Source organism: Coturnix japonica, chromosome 5 (genome assembly GCF_054131305.1).
Source record: "Coturnix japonica strain WE chromosome 5, WE-NBRP24, whole genome shotgun sequence".
NCBI lineage: Eukaryota > Metazoa > Chordata > Aves > Galliformes > Phasianidae > Coturnix > Coturnix japonica.
In genome coordinates this window covers 9,231,832-9,251,531 of record NC_140667.1, presented here as the reverse complement: position 1 = coordinate 9,251,531, position 19,700 = coordinate 9,231,832, and the positions used below count along the sequence as shown (strand labels likewise).

Sequence of the window (19,700 nt, the reverse complement as noted above, 5' to 3'; positions counted from 1 at the left end):
TAGTATCTTTGCAATGGTTTCCCACAGCACTTTGCAGCTTGTTTAAGTATCACGATTAACCCAGTAGGCTCTGCAAGAATGTCTTACAATCGCTGGAAATACAAGAAGCAACCTCAAGGACCAGAGCAGATGACAAACTTAACAATGGAGAATCAGCCCATATTTATTGCCTCTCCTGAAAGATGTCCGCAACTGCCTGGGTTCCAAAGTATTGAAAGTTTATCCCAAATATTATTGTTTGAGATTTTTCAGCAGCACAAACGTTGATTATTGCAGTGTGTTGGATGAAACGTTGCAAAGCCGCAAGGTTTCTCACTGAGCACAGAAGAATCGGTTATCTGTCTGATTCTGAGTGGAAAAGACCTGATCGTGAACTGAATGTAGTGAGATCTACCAGTTGAGTCTTTCTTCAGATACTGACAGCTGGCAAATGTCTTCTCTGTGTGCCAGCTTGGCAAGACAGTCAAACAGAGAAAACCAGTGATCTTTATAACGCTTTTCAGCTCCTTCTCACCGTTCATCTTTGCTTATGTGCTCTTTGGAAATTGCTAATGGATTTGCCAATCTTGCAAGCAAGGTTCAACCTTGCAAGTTTCTCACCCTGTTATCAAGATCAATGGTTTCCTCCAGCTCTAATTGCAAAACGCTTTCTTTATCATGAAAATCTGAAATTTCCATAAATAGCTTCCCCAAGGGCTAAGTAGGTGCTAAACAAAAAACAAAAACAAAGGGAGAGGAAATACAATGAAAATAAATAACTTGAATGCAAAGCCATACCAAAGCCTGGATTGTCTCAGGAGGAGAGTTTGGGAGGCACTGAGCACCTTGAGAGCTGATCTGGGCGCTGATACAGCTCAGCATGGAAGTGCCAAAGCATCCTACAAGCTCACTCAAAGCAGCCTGTCAGCTTTTCTTGGGTCAGACTGTGACAAAGTCCATAGCTGATTCAAGGTGGTATTAAAGCATCGGTTTTAGTTGTAGACATGAAGGAAGGACAAACTGGCAGATGACAGATAGCAAAAGTATATCTGAGGTGAAATTTCTCGGTACTTAAATGCTGGTAAACTAAATGGTGCCTTTCTACTACTTAACTCCCCTAAATCCAGAATAGTTTACTGTGCAGGTCTCTGTAATGCCATAGAAACCTGACATGTGGTATGCCAGCAGTGAAGTAATATTGACAGACAAATACGACTATTGTATTCATAAACGTTCGCTTTACAAAGCTAAGCACGTTGTAGCAAAATATCCTTAATGCTAGCATGATAGACTGCAATGTAATCATTGTCCTGGGTGAATTGAGAACACAAACAAAAATAGATTAGCTAACAACTAAATTGTATTTATCTTGCTTGACAGGGCTGGTTCAGTGATGAGTCATTCTCAGATCTAATACCACCGCCATCTCTAGTGTTGTTGGTAATTGTTACTGCTGAGAGAAAAGGCTGTGACAGTCTGAAGAAGCAAAGGAGCACTAGTTTGCCTAGCGTGGGAGTGCTCAGCATTAGCCTGCCTGAGCCCCAGCAGAGGCAATACACCAATTAGCTGCATACTTCCTTGAACCATGCAGCCAGGGGCTCAGCCAGCTGGGACTGTGGCAGAATCTCATGGTGCTTTTAGGAGGGCAGAGTTGTTCTTCCAGGCAGGACTGTGGCTGAGGGCCTGACATATCTCCCATATAAGCTGCCTCATCCACGCGCTGTTGCTGCTCAGTGCAGGCAGGGGCGAGAAGAACCATGGCCTGGAGTGCCCATGAGCTGCCACATGAGCTCTGGGAAGCCCTGGGATGCAGCCAAGTTGATAATGCTTACATGGTGAGGAGGAAATGCTGGGTGAGCTTCTCTGGGGATTAGCAGCATTCTGCACTTCTGATGGAGAGTAATTATCTTTCTGAAAACAATTGTCAGATTAATTTTAAATAACAAAACTTTGCAAGGAGGTAGTCAGGTTCCAGGTGGAAACGTGCAAGGGAAAACAAATATTCACAGCAAGAACGGGCATGAAAAAGATTGGGCTTGATGCTGATCAAGTTCACATCTGCTTGAAGGCCCAGCCCAAAGAGTGGTGGGGCAGCACAGCCAAACTCAATGGGATGGCATGGCCGCCAACCCTGTACAGGTGAGACCAAACCCCAGATCACTATCGTGTTGTGGTTTTCCTTTTTGCGTATCGGCAGGGAGGAAACGTGAAAGCCATCAACTGTTTTACAAAACAAAACACCCTACCTGGGTGCTGGCAGAGGCTGCCTGCAGAAGACTGCTGCAGGACTTGGCCACAGAACCCTGCAGGTCTCAATGCAGGCTGGAGCGGGCACCACATTGCCTTGGGTTAGTTGTTGCCAGAGCAAATTGGCCTCATGGCCCCTGCACAGAGCCAGCTGGTTGCATGCGACACCAGGGCTCAGCCAGGCATGAAAATATAAAATGAGAGAATAAGTCAAACCACAACATTCTTTGGGGAGACGTTAATGAGTGACAGTTATCCCATACCACCTCGGCCTCTGTTCTTTCATCAGGATCAATTACTTAGTTTTTCTTTGTGCGCACGATGATGCTTTCATGAAAAACAAGCCTATGGAAATACTGAATACCAGTAGGTCAGAAGAAGTGAAGGATGCAAAACTGCAGTTTTCCCATGGCCTGAAAATGACTCCCTCCCTGGCTTAGGGCAGCCACAGGTATGCTGTTAATTTTAAGTCCTCTAGCCAGAAGGCTATAAAATGTCTTTTCATCTTATGTTACATAAGTATCCAACAAATAAGAAGACTGTTATTACAAAGGCAACCACACTAAAAAAAAAAGGTTTCATTTACTCTGAAAACCTGCATTAAAGACTTCTGATGTCTCTATGTAACGTTTAGGTTGCTGAGCACTTGGAGAGGAAAATCTATTGAATTCTTTTTTAAAAAGAAGTAGTAACCTAACAAGAAACTGGGATGCTACTGGGAACCACGTGATTGATCTTCAGGTTAAACACTTTGACAACATATTCTCAGAAGATGAGTTTCCTTAGTCTCCCAGCGTATCAGACAGCTTTCTGGAAAGCTATGCTAATATTCAGCACCAAATGATAATCGAGCATTCTAGTGATCATTCTATGCTAATATTCAGCACCAAATGATAATCGAGCATTCTAGTGATCATTCTGAACTAAACAGAATATATGCCCATAAATCACAGAAGTGAAAACTGTGAGGTGCTAAGTACATCTTAAGGTGTGAAAATGAAACCTAGGCTGAGGATGCTCAGGAATTCAGAAAAAGTGCTCAGGAGACACAGGAAGGGTTCCTCATACATTTCATGGTCAAATAAATAATTCTGCTTGGCTTCACTGGTTACTGGATCGTTGCTTTGTATTTTCATATGATTTTCTCCAGGAAAATAAAATGTGATTCTGTGAGAGTAAGATGAAGACAGCATGATAGTGAGGCAAAGGAGGATGCCTCTGCGAAGGGTATTCAGCAGACATTCAACACAGCTCTTAGCAACTAAAGAGTTCCTCCTGAAGTTGTATACAGTCCTTCAGCATCTTCACAGGCTGAGAGGAACTGCATATATTTAAGATATGCTCTAAGTCAGTTAACTTCTAGGCAGTAAGGAATCCTCACCTGCTCATTTCACAGGGGAGAAAAAATGAAAGCAAAAAAAGAAACCCCACAACAATAGAAAACACCATGTGCATGTTGACATCCTGCTTGTGAACCAATATTGTCACAAGCAAGAGGTTGGGAAAGAGCAGACCAATTAATGAATGTGAACTGACTTACACTAAGCTAAAATTAGGTACAATATCCTGTCTGAAGTTATTACAATTAACTAAATAAATACACCTTCTCGGTTAATTATTTTTGTAATACCCTTGTGCCTAGAGGCCACATGTGAGACTGGGAGCCATCTGCACTAAGAGCTGCGTGCACATCCAGTGGAGATGCAGCCCAGTCCTGAACAGCTTGCTGCTCACATAGAGAAAAAGGACCAGAGAACAAAATCATTCTTAATTATTCATGTTACAGAAACAGTCCTAGAGAAACTGAACCATCTTAACCAATACTGCATAAGAATTATTTCAGAAGCAAAGAGAGAAGATGGGTACCCAGTTTATTCTCTAGCACAAACATCTTTTACCAGAAAACTTCTCACACATGGGACAACTCTGGACTCTTGTTTCTCTACATTGCATTCATTCCTTTTCAAATGCAGCACATCATGTCATAGCTAGAACTTTTGCTTTCTCCTGGCTCCGTCCAGCTCACCTGTGTGAAACACAGCTATTCTGTAATGATGAATGATGCCTCATTCGCAAAAATTCAAGGCCTCAAGGTTACATGTCCATGAACATCCAGTTTCTGTTGGCTGCTTTCAATTGGTTGAGTTCACACGTGTCCTTCCTCCAACCTAGAGATACATTACACCTCCTTTCCGTACTAATGGAGATCAGCTATACAGAGGAAACCTTTACAGCATAGTGTCAAGGGGAGTAAATGTGCTGTACATATCCAGAAATAGCCTGTTCTTTCAGGTCCAGCATAGCCTCATCTCTTGGAAATAAGCCTCAAAAACTTACTTTTCTAGCAAAGGCTTTGTCTCCAATTACTAAGCTACTGTTGTCACTATTAGCATTTCCTGAATAGTTTACACCACATACTTGTGCGCATAGGAAATCATCAAAGCAGAAATTGTGTTGCTTGCTGGCTCCTTCTGCCTGCTAAAGAAAAAAGCTTAGGCATTCACAGAAATACAGTGTGGCCGGCATGTGGTGACTTGACTCTGTTTTTAGAGACCTCCTGCAGTGACATCATCCAGCATTACAGTTCTAAAGCTTTGGCCTTTCCCTCCTCTGACACGAAGCAGCGCAATGAGCAGACAGATCTCAATGTTTCTTTTCTCTTTATCTGCTGAAAGCAAATCTCATAAGAAGACTGAATATCATGAGGTTTTCAAGTGCTGTTCCTACAACTTTACCAAAGAACCTCAAACTTCTGTACCAGGCTTTGACAGATACATTCTGCAGTCCATCAGCTATACTTGTGGATTTGAGAAGGTTTGAAAATTTGGCCCAAAATAAATGGTCTGTTCTTCTTGCAATCTTAACTGTGGAGTTAGTGTAATGAATCAGCAATGACCATTTATTTTTCCAGCAGTTTAGCTATTAAATATGACTTTCTGTGAGTCCTTGAGGCTGCCTGGAGCTCCAACAAGTCAACCTCTGTGCCATCTTCCCAGCCATAAAATTGTATTCTGCTTCTTTGCCAGGCTGAATGTTCTAGGAAAAGCCTAACAGACAGATTACAGATCGATGTATAAAACAATTATTTTTCCCAAATAGCCACAAATAGCCTGAAAGAAAATCTCTCTTTAAATAGCATGGATGTATAATTTGATTTCATTCTTATTTTATAGTTCTGGGATATTTGTTTACCTGAAACCCTGCAGTTTTCAGAACCATATTGTAAAGCAATAAAAAAGACCAGCAGCATTGGTAGCCTGGACATCTTCCTTTCTGAAGTTCCCTGGCTGAGAGTATGAGGAAAAAAAAAAGAAAGAAAGAAAGAAAGAAAAAAAACAGACACACGAGAGTCCTCTGTGTTTGGTGAATGCAAGAACCAGGTTTGTAAGCATGGAAAGAGCCTTTGGAAACACAAGTGAGGTTTTGATCCCTGGCCTCAGTGTCATCCATCTTGGAAAGCTTTCTGTTTTTATTATTTCAAACAGGTCAGCAACAGTAAGATGGGAAACCATAGATTTGAAAACAGATGTCTCTGCAGTGCTTCATCAAAACACTGTATGATTTCAGATGGAAATTTAATATTAGATGCCTTGCACATTATCTAGCCTGTTGGGGGACGTGAACCCCCAGCCTCTGAAACAGCAGCACCCCTATATCAGCAGCTGTGCTGCTGCGCCCTATACCAGGTCATACCAGCTTCATAGCACTGCATGGTGATGCTCCATCACTAGGAAAGTAATTTGGGAATAACAACAAGGACTCCTTCAGAGAACTTCCTTGCAGAGAAGGTTGCAGTTGTCTTGCCCGCTCTCAAAATTGAAACTATGTTTCAGTCAAAAATGCATATTCAGACTGACATCAAAGAGAAAAATGTGAGCAGGTCAAGGAGTTTAACTTCTACAGCACTCGTGATTCACATGTAGGACTTAATCATGACTTACTGCCCACTGGCAAAAGAAAGCTGTGAATGAAGAGAGAAGTGAGGCAGGTGAACGGCATGGTGCCACCTTCAGCCAGCAGTGCTGCTGAAGTCCAGCTCTTCACCTGCAGCAGCCTTCATGGAGGTGGCAGAGATGCCCCTGCACAAGGGTGTCACCCCAGGTTCCACCCAGCTTGATGGTGCCTGCACTCCCTATCACTCTTCAGAGAGCAGGTTCCTATCAGACACCTCAAGCCAGGAACATTTGGGCCCTTCTGAAAAGCTGGATCTCAGGCTAAGCATCTGAAATCCTCCTCTCATACCAGCATTTAAACCTTTAGATATCTCCAGTTAAGGTGAAGGACTGTGTCTCAGGGTATGAAGTTGGGAGGTATGTAAACCTTTTCACAGCGCCTGTATGTTCTACTACTCCTTATTTGCTTTTCTCATGGGATGATCCAACAAGGCATTACAAGCTGTTGATAAATAGATTTTCAGCCCATTTCGTTTAACCATTACCGCATTTCCATATCAAAGATTTTACGCTTGGCGTGCCCAAGCCTATTTTATTTGTAATCTTTTCTCAAATGAGAAGTTTGGAATGTTTTTTCATTATGTGTTTCATCTGCAGCGTAGTGCCTTGGTGTTATTTTTGAGATGAGATCTTTTTACTCTACCTCCAGTCATTCTACAACTCGTTGGCTTTTATTTGTTCTGGCCTCCCAATCTAACAGAATTTCTGTGTTGAAACTTGTTGCTATTTTTTTTCCAGGGATACACCGTGCGATGTTAAGCCTGTGCTGTGTATCAAAGTGCAAATATAAACTAGTTGATAGTCTCTGGTCACACCCTGGTAGGTGTGGCAGTTGGGAATTTTTCACTTTCTGGCTGGAGATCAGAATGTGCTTAGCATGGTTCCCCATCCAGCATCTTGGTCGGGAGGGGACTGGCTGCCTTCTGCATGCATGTTGTTTGAAGGGTTGGGAGCCACATATTTGTACCGCTTCCAAAAGCAGATTTTTACTTGTTTGGCTATATTTAGAGCTGCAATCTGGAGATCTGAGGGCATGATAATCCACTGCCTCACTGTCTTTCTCCTTCCTCTCCTCCTCTCTCCCTGTCACTTTGCGGGTGAAAGGATGTACCAGCGTAGCTTCAGTGTCAGCCTCCAGCATGGTGCAGAGCTGCTCTACTCCAAGAGAAACTCCAAGGAGGAAGTGTGACTCAGAGAGCTGCAATTCCTTCCACGGTTTCTCCTTGATCCAGCTGGGGAAGTAAGTTACTTCAGTATTTGTGCTGCTACAGTACAGCTTGCTTCCGCCCCGCTGCTTGCAAGCCACAGCTTGTAGAACACAGAGAGAGAATGCTCTGAGCCAGAACCTGCAAAAGGGGGTTTGCTTCCTTCTGCTCCTTAGTTGCCCATGTGAGACAGGGACCAGTTCTGCCCTAGGTGAGGTTTCTCTGCAAGCAATCACCTCAAAGCCACCTGCCTAAACTGGCCTTCCAGTCATTCTGCAAAGATGCACACCACTGGCTGTCCTGTCAGGCATCTTTCACATTAATATCACAAACAGCACACTAACTGTGAGGCAACTTTATGTTGCTTTTTTCTACCTAGATTGCCCACTTTCCTGCTTCATTTTCATAGTCTTTCATACAATTAGACACTAGCCCTTTCAGACTAATGCATAGCTCACTAGATACTTGTGAATTGCCTCTCAGATAATCAATTTCCTACTGACTTATTTTCCATCATAATTATTCATTATTATACTCAGAGACTGGCAAAGGATTTGCAGGCAAAAATTCTCTCACCAAAATAGAAACACTAATAAGGGTATTTGTAGGGAAAGGTTCATAATCAGTAATTCTTCATTCGGAGTGCAACTGTAAGGCCCAAGAACACCAACTGGTATATGACTTATTTGCTGATGATACAAAGGACTCTTCACCTGCCTCACATATTGCTTAGCAGCAACACACTTCAGAAAACCATATAAAGTTCATAGCATTTTTTTTTTTTTTTAATATGCTTCTCCATGCAGAAATGCTGCACTACAGTACAAGGAGACCTTTCATTATGGACACTTTAAAGACGTTCAGATATGACAGTCAAATGTTGTGTTAACTGAGACAGTGTCGAACAAGAATAGATGCTGAATACTTAAGTGATGCACAGGCCTGAAAACTAAAAAGGGTCAGAAAAAAAACCAACAAAAACAAACCAAGAACAAAAATCATCCATATGCACATCAACTAGATGGTCTAGGTAGGAATAAAACCACCATGTTTCTTGTCATACCCTCCAATGTCACCAGGGAGAGGTTTTCAGGAAGTATTATGCAGTTAGAAAGGAAGAATAAGAATCAACTTGAGAAAATAAGTCCGTTCCTCACGTGGTGTTCAGCAGCACAGAAATGCACACACTCAAATACACAATCATACTTCCTGACTGAGTGATAGCAGTCTCAAAAATAGTCTCTGAAAGAAGATTCAGGCTATCGGACCAGCTTCTGCATTCAGTGGACTGCACATAGGTCTGAATCCCACTTTATGTGCAATTTTGTGTACCAACATGTATAAAGCTCATCCTTGTGTTAGAAGCTTTGAATGGCATCTGCTAATTCAGCTGTCTGCCTGGAAAACCCTCTAGAGAGACACACACAGAAAGAGATGCACTACTCATTTGAGTCTTCACTCCTAGACTGGATATAAGTGAAGCATGCAGAACAAATGTGCAAAAGTTACTTTCATTTTGCATCAGTGTATTCAGGAATCCTAAATAAGTTTAGTTAAAATGATCAGTTGAACTTCTTTGACAGTGTTGTAAGAAATCCTTATGTGGCTCATTCTTAAATGTCATCAGACAGCAGACCAATTGTGCTCGAGAGCACATTGTTGCCCCAGGTAGCAGATAACTTCCTGTGTTGAAACGATGGCTTGAGAGCGATATACTTGCAGACAAGGAAGTATCATCTTCCAGTCCTGCTGCATCTTAAAGTGATCTATGAGAACTCTTTCTAGCCTGGTGCCTGTGTTTAGTCAAGGTATTAGATGCATTCAGAATGTAATAAACTCATAAACCTTCTAAATTACATGATGCTTTGATACTAATTCAGTCAGATGCATAGCGCTAGCAATAACCAAATATACCAAACACTGTCTAGCTATGGAATAAATATGGTTAATGGTGCTTATTTATACAGACATGCAGCGGGCACTTTCACCACTTTCTATAGTGAAAATCCTGCAGCTAACGCTTAGCAATATGGGACAACATTTTTGAAGTGGAGGAATACTTTGGAATAAAAAAAACCCAAAAACATATTTCACACTTTGGCACTCTGAACACATAATCCAAAAATAAGGGAACAGAACCTCCAGCAGATCAAATCACACACAGAACAGAAGGATACTGAAAATAATCCCATAAAGTCAACTCACAGGACAATGGGATTGTCCCCAGTAAGTACTGCTTCAACAACACTGGCTGGATGATTCACTGTGAACAATTCAGTGAAAATATCCATGTTTTGTATAGCCTTCCCTTTTCTTTTCTCCACGTTCCTCTTTCTCTTCCTCATCTTCTTTTTAACCTTTTCTACCTTCCACCTTCTGATGCTACACATGCAAGACCTAAGGAGCTAAATGAAAATGTACACAAGAAACAGATGACAGGACAGTTTGGCAGAATGAAACAACCCATTACTAGGAGTACAGAAGATGATGTCAATGATCAGTATTGACATCTGACATTATTATCAGAGAAATTGTTTATTCCCTGCATTGTTTCAGTTCCTGAGAATGCCTATTGCCTTCCACGTTGTAAAATACAGCCCAAACAAAGCACAGCTTAAAAAAGGGGGGAAAATTCTTCTCTAAGTAGGATTTAATACTGCACCCATCACTGCAGTATCTGAGAGCAAGATATTCTATTGCGGACGTGGTGCAAAGTTCATGGAATATCAAGTGTTGGTAATCTGTGCTCTGAGCCTGTGAATGTACGTGCAAATGGATCAGATCCACAGCTGGCATCTGTCTGGCTCCAGATCTGGTCCAGTAAGTTTCTAAAGAGTAGTTCAAGACAGACCATTGAAAACTTCCAAAGACAGTCCCAGAGCACATGACAGAAATGGCCAAGTGGGACAGCACAGTAGAAGAAAGAAATCCTGTGGGTTCATTTCTTTAAAGCATAGAAGTCATTAATCATTTCTATTCCTTTCCATTCGAAACAGCTGCCTGCCCACATTTGCTAAGTAACTGCTTTCCTAACCACACAGAAACTAGGCTGTGGGCCCCAGAACACTCATGCTTCCAGATATTAATAAATATTTCCCTCTTTCACTGTGTCAATGAGAGCACGTTAGCATCCTCAGCATCTGGTTTTAGTCGTGAAATAATATGTTAATGTCTCCACACTTGGTGAATTTCTTCCAAAAATCCTTCTTAGTGCTTATCTTTCAGCCGAGGCTTCAGAAGCTCAGAAGTGTGGCTTGAAAACTTCAGTGGCCTTCTACCTGTAATGCAGGACAGCATTCTCTCAAGTTAGAAGATAATCTCTGTAGTCACACTCGTTTATCTTCCCATAGAACTGAGTTACGCTCCCTACTTAAGCCCTTTGCTTCAAAAAGTCCACTGTCATCCCTACAGGCTACTGCAATTAGTGAAATGCCAGCCAGCAGGTGGAGACGCATGAAAGCAATCTCAATTCATAGACAGGCTGCTTTGACATTTCATTCCCATAGCCCTGGCCAAGCACTAGAGCGGGCCAGAGCCAGAAAATATAGCTATTGGTTTCATGGAAAAGTTCAGAATTAAAATCTTGGCTGGCTGACAAACATGTGACAGAGCAGCTTCTCCAGCATGACTGCTGCACACAAAGCCGCACTGGCGAGCCGTCCCGGCAGCACCTTTCATGTACAGTGCAGGGAGGGGAGCCCGCTGCTGCCTTATTCCTGACCTCACCTCATTCACTCTGCTCAGCAGTGCTGAGCTGTCAGCATCAGCTGTGCCGAGCCATGCGAGAGGCCACGCACACTGTGCCTTGTGTACGCTCACATTCAGCCTCATGCTGGGTGAGGGTGGGCTCTGGTGGCTCAGCATCCAGATGTGTTCCCTTCTATATTGCTGTGAAAGTTCAGCCTGAGATGGCATGAAACAGCTTCGCTTCCTCTGTTCCGCTCCTAACTCCTCCCACCCAGTGCTTCCTCTTTGAGAGTGGAAACATCATTGTAATAGCTATTTCTGAAACATCCCTGCCAAAATCAGGAAGCACAGAGGAATACTTCAGTGCAAGGAGGGGGAAAGGTACCTTGTGAGTTATTTTAGGGGTAAGGAATTTGTTTACATTAGTTTGGGAGAAAAGCCGAAGCTAATCTTGTGCTGCCTTCAGACCAATCATAACGCTTCCAGCTCAAGTCTCTCCATACTTTAGGAACTAAACTCTCTATGCTTTTAGGGAAATTGTTTAGTGGGCACACGGGACAACAGGAACTTAGAGGTCTCCTTCAACCTTAGTGATTCTATGAACACAGGAAGCTGCAGAAGTGGGTCTGCAGAACACCACACATGAATGAAATACGCCTGTGATGGGAGCTGTGCTGGAATAAAGCATGTGCGTGGAGATTCAAGAAGAAGACTGTGTAAAATTAATAAAGCCTTGAATCATTTCAGTGTTTAAACAGCGTACAAACAAACAGCATTCATCATGGAGATACTGAAAACAGTGACTCGTCCTGCAGATTCAGACCCCTCAGCACTGTAATAATTTGTGGTGAGTTACCAGAGTTCACTTGAGTGAGAGACGCTTCCAACCTCACAAGAAGAAAATCAACTTCAGCACTTCTAAAGAAATGCATTTTGCAGCTTTTCTACCCTTTTGGATTCCTCTCCTCCCCCTTCTACCTCTCTTGCACTCTTCTCCTCGGAGAGCAGAGTTTAACATGCCATTGAGGAGATAGCCCGCATGCAAAGTCCCTCAAACATAAACACACTTAAAGAACAGATTCATCACAGCATGCTTCCAAATGTGGAAACCACATTCCATCTGCACCCTTATCCAGTGGTCATTAGCTTAGATCTTGAATGGACATTACTTAAAGCGAAGATTATAAAAACATACATACTGCTCAACAGTGATTCATCAGCTTCCAAGCTCTGCAATCAAGCTCAGAGTGACTCAGGCTGGGGACTTCTGGAATGCACTGCAGGAATTTGCTGCACTGAGTCTGCAAAGCTGCCATCAGATGGTTTCTCTGGCAATTCAGAACACTTCATTGGAGTCAGGTATCCTGCATTTGTTGTCCTTGTCAAAGTTTGTGATGACTTACAAGTGACACGTCATGATAACAAGAGGTTATTATGTTTTTTTTAGACTCCAGCCCTAATTTTCTGCTCAGGTTTGCAGCAGTAAAATCAGTGACTTCTGTGCTGCCAGCCCTGCAGAGGGCTCAGCACCCACATCAGCATGTTGCTCGGGAGCTACAGATGACAATGGTCACACACACGGAGCCCACTGATAAGGCAAGTTATTACCACTATCCCTTGACCTATTTTTTAGCTTGTAAATGACTGGGCCTTAACTCTCTGCCACAAACTGAAGACAATGTTTATCAATCTATTGCACAGGACTGCCTTGAAACAGCATTTATCTGAGATGACTCACAGATGGTTCTGATAATGGATGCTTTCTCTTGTTTTCCGCAAGTGTGAAACGATGTAACTCCCTGTATGTATATAAATAAATATATGTATACACATGCAATGATTTGCTTTCACAAAATACCCTGTAGATTACTTAAATCCTTTGAGGACTGTTTTCATTTCTTTTTCATTGGTAAAAATAGCTCTTAATCAAGCTAAAGGTACTGAGGCAAGGAAAAATATTACCTGGATTACTCACTATGGAGCCACCAAAGGCATTAGGAATAACAGACAGCTTATTTTTTTTAGGGCAATTGTGTAAGGGTGCAAAAGGAGAACTGATTTCAAGCACTGAACTCTGTGGACATATATATTAGTATATTCTCAGGCTGCTTACTCCTACATGATGCTTCAGTTCTGTTTTTTTAGAATAAGGACGATGCTTGACAGCCTTTCAAGAGAATAATGATAATAATAATAATAATAAATCTATGAATACGCACATTCTGCTGACATGATAGTGTTGACAATTTGCTCAGAACTTATGCAGTTCACCGCTCTTAGCCAGATCTTTCTATTGGACATAATTTTGGACCCTGCCTTAACTGATATTCTATTGCAGATCTCCTATAGATCATAGAATGGCCTGGGTCAAAAAGGACCACCAATGATTATTAAGTTTCAGCCCTCTGCTATAATGCAGGGTCGCCAATCACCCGACCAGGCTGCTCAGAGCCACATCCAGCCTGGCCTTGAATGCCTCCAGGGATGGGGCATCCACAACCTCCTTGGGAAACCTGCTGCTGTGCGTCACCACCCTCTGTGTGAAAAACTTCCTCCTCATATCTAACCTAAACCTCCCCTGTTTAAGTTGGTTCTGTGGCAGTTTATGTTGGTCTCTGTGGCACCTACTTGAACTGGAATTAGATCCTCAAAGGGTTGAAGCAAGGCAATGAAAGTAAACTAAGGACATAATACCAGAAAAAGGGAAAAAAAAAAAAAAAAAAAAGGGATAAAACACCAAAATACTTTCAGTATTGTATTTACACCTATTAGACACATTAAAAAAGCAAGAAATACTTGCAGAAATATTCCTTTGAAAGGTATTTTGAAAGCACCTAACTTGGCGACAAGTTCAACAGCAAGCTGTGAATATTTGACATCTACTTCCATTAAGTACTACTGAGGTGTTTATTCACTGCAAAGCAAAGTTTGCTATAAATTTCATTCAACCTGAAGTGCAATCGAATGTATTTGCAGATCCTTCTATTCCATCTTTAAGACTTTCACAGGTCACAAGGATGCATCTTATACCTGTATATTAACGACAACATTTGGTTTATGTTATAAACTTTTCTTCCCACAAGTACGTGGTGGTGTTGTATAGAATGCACATTCCCATAATCATTTCATATGTTTTCAGTCTTAAAAATACAGTTTATATAATGAAAATACAATATAATTATACACATGAGAGTTCTGGTTTGGAAGAGGTTCAGCAGAATTCTTTGATAAAATAAGTCCCCAACCACAAAAGCTACATACAGTGATTTGACAGTCAAACATATATAATCACTTATGCTAAATTAAAGGCAGTGTCACCATGTTAAAAGCAGCACACTGAAATCCCTTATGTCAGTTTTGGCCAACAAGTGACAAACACTGCAGATCTGACTAAATGCATCCTTGAATAAACTCGGACCAACTTTTGAAATAGGTGCTTAGCATGAGCAGTTACAGACAGAAGTGAGAGTGCAGAGGAAACATTTATACAAAGTAATTTCATGATTATATTAATTGAGCTCTCTTATACAGCATCAACAGCTCAGACCCTTTCTTTTCTTCCACACCAATTTCTAGCACCTGGAAATGGACAGTATGAGGGTAATAAGAGCAGAAGTTCATCCAAAATTATCATGTTAGAAAGGTTAGCGAAGATAAACACCTTAATGTTTAGGTAGGATTTTCCATTTACTGTCCCTTCTAGTATCTCTCCCCAAACACACAAACCCATTTTCTCTCTACCAACAATGCCTGCTTAGAGTTCATGGGCAAGATCCTCCACAGATACCAAATTTTGCAGTTCCACTGAGAGCAGCAGGATGATGCTGATTTACACCAGATATGGATCTGGTTCGCAGCATGTTCCAGTCTGAATTCACAGAGCATGGAGTAATGTGAAACAAGGAAGTGACTTTTGTGAAAAGCATTTTGGAAAGGAAAACCAAAAATGATGGATGTACCACTGGGGCAGAGGGAGTGGAGCCTGCCTCAAAGAGGACCTTGTAGAGCTGCCAACCTTCCCACAAAATGTGCTGCTGCTCTCAGAAAGAAGGGGGAGGTTTCCCCAGGACAAATGCAGCCACACCAAGCACCCTAATAACTACTTTGTAGATATTTTTACGTACCATCACATCAAAACCAGACTGAACTTCCAAAACATTTGAATTCAACCCATCACCGATTAATGGAAGGAGGAGGAGAATGGGTGGGAAGAATAGTCATTGTGAACAGCCATAACACTGGGCAGTAAGCCATGCTATTCAACAAATGAGACAATACATTAAAAAATAAAACTTTGTTTTCAGGGACCTTCTATATATATCAAGAGCTTGATTCACAGACCACTAAAGTTAGCGGGAATCTTTCCTTTAACCAGCTACTTACTGATGAAGCTGTTACAAAAGAGGAGTTAATACAGCTTTCCACTTACTCATTATCTCAATATTAGAAAATTACAAGGCTGAATTCAACACCAACAGTTAGCAACTAACTGTAACTACTCAGAACACACCATCATTTTGCCCACCTGTATGTACCTCATGTTACTGTGGAAGCTATTAGCATGAACCAACATATGGAGATTAAGATTTAACAAAGGACGTGAAAACGTGAACACTTACAAGAAATAATAGTTAACAGTTTATGTTCCATCTGGCATTTAAAGCTCTACAAACAGTGTTACGTGAAGAAAAAAAAAAACAACAAACTGATTTTCAAATACTGCATACCTTTTTACAGCTTCTTTCTGTTTCTTGCCCTCTGGAAGCAATTAGTTCAATCATATTATAGTTCTTAGATCTTCAGCTATTTAACTGACCATATTACTATTTCAGTTAAGTATGCAGCAGAGCCACTAGCCCTTTGTGAGGAAAAAGATTGTTCATTTCAGTGGGAGTTTAGGGTGAGGATAGTAAGTTATCCTCTTCCTGATCCAGATGCGCTAACAGAGGAGGTGACCTTCCTCCTTTTATCATCACTTTGATAGAGGTTTGCCCCCACCAATCTACCAACAGAGAAGGAAGGCAGTATCAGGACTTACAAACTACATGAGACTTATCTGTGCTAAGTTAAATTCTTAATTTAATTCTCAGTTAGGAATATTAATTTCTCCTGAGGGCCACAATCACTTTTAATAAAAGCAGATTGTCAAGAAAAGCTGAATTGTGAGGATAGCCATGGAAAGCATGGTGTTTTCAAAGGTAAGATGAGTAGTAGCCCATCCAAGAGTAAACAATGAAACCTCTCAAAATATCCAGGAAATGTCACACACAAGACCTTTAAATGAGGTAAACATAATTTCTTTAAAGGCTGCCATGTAATGGATGCTCAGATAAAAATAATCTAGTTGATTTTGACAGAAGCACATTAGAAAGCCCTTGCATGCTATGCCCTGCTGACAGGTAGGAAGAGGTAATAGCTTTAGTAATCGATAAAAAACACCCTAGATGAAGAAAGCTTCTATCAATAGCTGCAGTGCTAGCCATGGAAGTCACTGAAAATCATTTATCTCTCTTACTCATTAAATATATTTTCCTGTAGGGTGTTTTTTGATGTAACATTTTTAGCCACATGAAGCACACTACAGTTAAAGGCTCTGGATTAGATCCCCTTCGTAAAGTCATTAAAAACACATAAAGTAACTTGCATAATGCAATACCAGGTTGTAATGCAATGGAAAGCACAGAAATGACTACATAGTAGCAAAGTCCTAGAATGCAGCAAGAAAGGATATGCTCAAATGCAGCAACTACAGACACAGAAAGGAAAACAAACAAATAAAAAGCTTCTGCTTACCTCAGGCACACAGGGATCTCTAGCAAAATAACTTTGCCTCCACTGCCAACCCTTAAAAGAGGTTTGAGAAGGGGCACTGCATGCACCTGAGCTCCCCTGGATTGGCCCTGCCTTCTTACCAGGTGCTCAATCACTGTTTCAGGCCATGACTTGAATCTTCATTACATGGGTGAAATTGGTGGCTTTTCTGCCTACTGTGAATTTGTGATAGTTAGTCCTTAGAAATATTCAGCAAAACTCTCTTTATCAGGACTGAACATTATACAAAATGCAACCATTTTCCAAAACAGTTTAGCCTCACAAGACTTCACTTCTGTTATATGAAGGCCTTCCCTGATGTAGCTGAAATATATCCTAGAGCATTCTCCTGCCTTTGGGAAGTCTAAAACTGCAGTTATACTAATTCTACCAGCCCATATTTTCTCCTCATATGTTTGGCACTTGTTTATAGAAAAAAAAAGATCTTTAGTGCTACTAAGAATCAGAACTAAATATTCTTCTGGAACAGTTCTTTATCTGGAGCAATTCCACCAAAGCACAATTCAGGTGTTTCTACAGTTCAGGAAGTGCTCGAATCACTTTTCCCCTTCCTCTTGGACATAAATTCAAGCACATTTAATATCCTGGACATCTCTACTTAATAGTGTTGACAGAAAATGGCACTGCTGGTATTAAGAGATCAGCTGATGGTGTGAAGTCAAATGGCAGGAGCACATTAAGATGGCATAAAAGTTACTGTATACAGATACACCAGTAAACAAAAAAAAAAACAAACAAACAACAAACCAAATTATTCTAAGCATTCTTAATGTAAATGTCCAAACAATTATGTCTGTTTACCAATGAAAACACATCAGGTTTAGAAATTTCAGTACAGAAAATAGGAATGCTTCACATCTCATCCAGTTCTACACCCATCTCTCCTTGAAACATTTCAGATGTATAGTCTGGTATGGTATGGTATCACTTTATAGTCTATCTACCTGGTAAGAATTTTTCTTTTAAGATGAGTTTTCTGCTTTTGTTTCCCTCCTTCTTGCTGGGGAATAAAAGTGTAACCTCTAAGTTTGACCTCGTTTGAAGCCTGCTGCAGATCCTCATCCAAAAGCCAGCACACAGGCACTCGTAACATCCAGCTGCCACTTTTTATTTGACTCAGGAAAACACTTGAGCAAATACTGAAGTTTATATTTAAACTTGCTAATACTGAGGTGCATTTCAAAGCCACAAAAGGCACAGATAATGCCCACAAAAAGTAGACGTCTGGATGTCTGTCCCAAGCAGGATGAAATTTTCAAGGCATTAGCATGTACGTGGCTCAACATGACATAATACCTAGTGATGAAGTTAGTGCCTTCAAACCCAGCATAGTTCCACTGTGGTGCTCAGCAAGACCTCTGCAACTTTTCATGGTCCTAGGAAGAATGTGGAACCATTGACTTGTCAAGGTGACACAAGCTACTAATTCTGAGTAACTACATGTGTGTCCACTACATGCTCAGCCCAACTGAACTTCCAGTCACCAAGAAGTCTTCTCCATCTGCTCTGTCAATTTCTTTGGACTTAATTTTTTTTCAAAAGCACCGATTATGCGTAAATAAAATGAGTCTGATTCTTCAGGTCCATTAATTATTACATTCCATTTACTTTTTCTGTTTACTTTTTCCCTTCTTTATGGAAGCTATTGAAGGTCCGATGATTCAGAATGCTCTGGGAACACTATGTGGCTTTCCTTCTTGTTTGCCCATTGTAATGGAGCTCATTTTTCAGTGGAGGTTTCCCATTATTTCCAGGAAAAATGTGGTCAAACCCATGTACTCCCAAACCTTTTGATCTCCTGAATCCTCTTCATATCCCAGATAAAAAAGTCAGTGATTAAGACAGAGTTCCTAAAAGGACACATAGTCAGGCTTCCCTTTGACCAAAATGGTTTCCCAGTGAATCAAACCTTTCTCAGCTCAGGGGGGGCTCGACAATAGACCCTGAAAAGATGGATAGAGCAATTGTCCTGCTTAGTGATCCACGAAAGGAAAGGGGTCCTTACTGAAGGGAGACCTACACTAAGTCTGACCTGACACTGCAGGAGTAAGACAATGAAAGGTCAAGGAGACTAACGAGAGGAAAAATGCAGACAATGGGTGCCACAGCTAGCACACAGCTCCTGCCACGCAGACTATGGGGCAGCAACGCTAACTGCCTCAGACATGTGAAGGGGAAGTGAAGCGGAAAGAACTTGAAGTTTCCTTCTTAAGAATTGTGGCCCAGCATCTTCAGGATTTACCCAGGCCTCACAGAGAGGTCAAAGCGACACAGCTAGACCTGAGGTGAATGAAAAATAAAGATCATCTAATTGGGGAGGACAAAAAGAAACAACAACAACCAAAACAACAAACAAACAACAACAACACAGGGATGTATTTCAGACCAAATGGAAAAAGCAACAACTCGATGGCTGGAATTTGCTGAAAGATCCCAAAGCATTTTGTGGGAGGAAGCAGAGAAAGTATTTGCCTGATTCTGTTTTAAAAAATAATAATAAAAAAAAAATCAGCTCGATATCTGTGCATGTGGACTTGGAACGAGCATATTTTCCTTCTGCATGAAGAGAAAGATAATTAGTTTACACTATCTGGGACTCAACTCTCCGCATTTCCTTCGGGCACTTCGGGCAATTGTTTCTTTCTATGTGTGAATGAATTCTGGCCCTTGTGATCAGTCTGGAGACAAAAGGAGGAATCTCTGTGGCTTCTGCATGTATCCCTGTCGTCAATGGCATCTCCATTATCACTTCTTTGTGGCTGGGCTTGCCCTCGTTAAACGGAACAGCCCCTTCCTG

At 41.4% G+C, this 19,700-nt stretch overlaps 1 protein-coding gene and 1 long non-coding RNA gene across 2 annotated transcripts in view; one reads left to right on the top strand and one right to left on the bottom strand.

Annotated features, from left to right (window-relative positions):
• Positions 1 to 19,700, bottom strand: part of LOC146760657 (uncharacterized) — a 272,204-nt gene that overhangs the window by 7,061 nt on the left and 245,443 nt on the right. The window lies entirely within an intron of this gene.
• Positions 11,414 to 12,908, top strand: LOC146760658 (uncharacterized). Its single transcript, XR_014946992.1, has 2 exons — positions 11,414 to 12,430; positions 12,519 to 12,908. It is a non-coding gene; the product is annotated as an uncharacterized LOC146760658 (long non-coding RNA).